At 40.3% G+C, this 3,284-nt stretch overlaps 1 non-coding gene across 1 annotated transcript; it reads right to left on the bottom strand.

Annotated features, from left to right (window-relative positions):
• Nucleotides 1-817: 817 nt before the first annotated feature.
• LOC140279101 (U5 spliceosomal RNA) lies at nt 818-931 on the bottom strand. The gene has a single exon (XR_011909298.1). It is a non-coding gene; the product is annotated as a U5 spliceosomal RNA (small nuclear RNA).
• Between the last annotated feature and the right edge of the window lie 2,353 nt (nt 932-3,284).

Genomic DNA, 3,284 nt, shown 5'->3' with positions numbered 1-3,284 from the left:
TATGATTGAAACTGTACATACCTTTTATAGTAACATGTACAAAGAGAAACCAGTGCACTTGGAAACATCGGCAGAAATCTTAAAATTCGTTGACAAAACCGTAAAAGAGAATGCACACTTGACACAGAATTTTACTGCTTTAGAGTTAAAAAAAATGCCTAACAGGTTTTAAGAGAAGTCGAGCTCCGGGTTTAGACGGGCTTCCTGCAGAATTCTATCTGACCTATTGGGACCTTTTATCATCAGACATTTTAGATGTTTTTAAAGATTTTGAAAAACTCGACCGACTGCCTGACAGTTTTAGAGTGGGAATAGTGACTCTACTTTATAAAAAAAATGATAAGACTGACCTAAAGAATTGGAGGCCCATCACACTTTTAAACTTTGACTGTAAACTTTTTAGCAAGGTTTTAGCGACACGGATGTCCTCTGTTTTAGAGGAGGTAATTCACCCAGACCAAGCTTGTGCCATCTCAGGGAGACAACTCACCGACAGCCTCGTACTGATTCGAGACATCATTGATTACGCTAGAGACAGAAACACCCGGCTTGTCATCTTAAATTTAGACTTTGAAAAAGCATTTGATCGGGTCTCGCATCAATATCTCTTTCAGGTGTTGCAGCCATCGAAAAGGGCCCGATTGTTCCTACTTGGTGAGCTTTGCTTGGTTGAGACGCTTGCCCCCCCCCCCCTGCTCCTCGGCTGACCAAGTAGAAACAATCTATTCGATGGCTGCCTTGTCTTGTAAGGCGACTCTACTCAGAGAAGTCACTCTGCAAAGTAGCAAGATTTCTTTTGCACAGACAGAAAGGGCTTCACCCGCAAAGGTAAAGCCTGCCAATAATAGAAACAACTCATTAGTGCTGCTCTCCACGGAAGTCTTTAGTAAAAGGCGAAAGACTTGTATGTTATGAAGAGAAACCAGAGTACGATTATCCGTCACTGCGGGAGCAGGGCATCAGGCTAGTTGGTATAGCCACCTTCCCCATGGTGAGCTTTGCTTGGTTGAGACGCTTGCCCCCCCCCCCCCCCCCCCCCCTTGCTCCTCGGCTGACCAAGTAGGAACAATCGGGCCCTATTCGATGGCTGCCTTGTCTTTTACTCTATGCAAAAGACAAGGCAGCAACAAAAACACCACGAGAATCCCGTATTGAGGCTTTGTTCTGACCGCTCATTCGGTGTCGCGTTTCTTTCAAGCAATTCTCCCGGTTAGCCGACACTCGGCTCGCTCCCATAGCCGTGTTAAAGTCTACTTCGCATTCACTCTCTTTTCTCAGCAGACTCTTGGGATTTTATCTATAAAATGAATTCCTTCACTCAAACTATGTTAAAACTGCTTTGTCGTTCATATTTACCATGTCTAGAAAGATTTAAACAAAAAAAACAACGTTGTACTTTGCAGTAAAAGAAAGAGCAAATCTAAAGTTTCAGGAATCCGAGAATAAGCTTACTTTCATGAGTGCTTCACGATTTCGGATTTTGCTATAAAATGAATTCCTTCACTCAAACTAAATTAAAACTGCTAAACCGCTAATCTGTTACATGTAAGGCAGATGTCAAATTCACCGAAATAGGATCTAAGGGTATTCGGCCAATCGAGCTGTAGCAGCTTCGGTAAAAGAGTATAAGTTGAAGAGTTTGTGAATAAAGGTGTGCGCACACATAGTGTGCTGTACGAAAATAGGCAGGGAGCAATGCCGGCTGGGGTATATGTTCTTGTATGTTGTCTGACTGTTTGATTTGAATGTGTTGTGTAAGTGTCCTGTTGAATGTTACATGTTTGGGCTTTGACACGCTTCACTGTGGTTGTTAACTGTGTGGTGTGTCCTGAAATGTTATATGTTGGGCTGTGTGACATGCTTAATGCTTGTCAGTAGCTACCCACTTATTCATATATAGCAACTGACAACATAAGAAGTCCGGACATACTTTGATAGTAGTTGTAGAAGTATCCTTATTGATAATAGATCACTAATTCATAGTGATAGAACAGTAGATGAACAGGTGCTTGCACATGTCTCACGAAAATAAAATGGGTGTATCATTGCTGATGGCAGAGCAATACTGCCAAACTTATGAGTTCTTGTGGCAAACTTGATTCAGTGTCTTGACGTGTATACGCTGTTTCGCTGACTTGATTGTCACAAGAAACAAAGTGTGTTTGATAAGATCCGACCATTTTATTACGGGAGGATCAGTATGTATGGATTCTGATGTGACTGATAAACCCATTCGTATCTTAAGCATAATCTAATACATGAGACAACGCCCTGGCACACGATAAAAAAAAAAAGAGAGAGAGCGGTTTTGTGTCCCCACAGTCCATAATGTAGAAAAGAGAGAAAAAAGCCTTTCTGATTTGGTGTGTGTGCTCATAGTGCAGAGTGTAGAGAAAAGAAAGCCGTTTTGGTGTCACGGGTGTTGTGACTTACACACACACATTTCTAAATTGAGAAAGGAAATTATTTTAGAGGAAGCACTAGAGTTTAGATCCCACATTTGTTGCTAGGCATTCATTTATTTCTTCACTTCTGATGAAGTTTCAACAATAAACAACAAACTTTGTATTATGAGAAAGAACCAGAATCATTCTTCAGGAATCCGAAAATAAGCTCTATTTTATGAGTTATGCACGAATTCGGATTCTCCTATAAAACGAATTCCTTAACTCAAACCAAGTTAAGACTGCTTTGTCCTTCATATTTATTCATGTCTAATCAAGTTTCAACGATAAACAACGTTGTACTTTGTAGAATGAGAAAGAACTTCTTCAGCAATAAGCATCTCTCGACATATGACGAAATACAGATTTTGCTATAAAATTAATTCCTTCTATCAGCCTGACTTAAAACTGTTTGTCCTCCTTATTTATCCACTTCAAATCAAGTTTCAACAATTAAAAAAATTTGTAGTTTGAGAAAGAACAACTTAATCTTCAGCAATCAGTATAAAAAGAGGTGCAAATGCCAACCATACATACCTAAAAGGTGGAGCGGAAGTATTCAGCTGCAAGTAGGTGTGAATGTTCGACCATAATTTGTAAAAAGCGGGTAAGAAAAGGTTCGAATGCCCGACTATATATTAACAAAAGCGGGAGGAGATGTCTTCGGATGAGAGTGGGTGAGAATTTCCAACCATAATCTATAAAATACGGTGAAAAAATATATGTGAATGCCTCATAGAACACTAAAAGCGGAAGTGTTCGGCTGCAAGAAGGTGTGAATGTCCGACTATATTTGGTGAAAAGCAGGTGAAGCAAGGTCTGAATGCCCAACCTTACATC

Source organism: Leuresthes tenuis, unplaced genomic scaffold (assembly GCF_036924035.1).
Source record: "Leuresthes tenuis unplaced genomic scaffold, fLeuTen1.0.hap1 SCAF_20, whole genome shotgun sequence".
In the NCBI taxonomy this organism is placed as follows: Eukaryota; Metazoa; Chordata; class Actinopteri; order Atheriniformes; family Atherinopsidae; genus Leuresthes; species Leuresthes tenuis.
The sequence above is the reverse complement of the archived record's forward strand: the minus strand, read 5'-3'. Positions and strand labels throughout refer to the sequence as shown.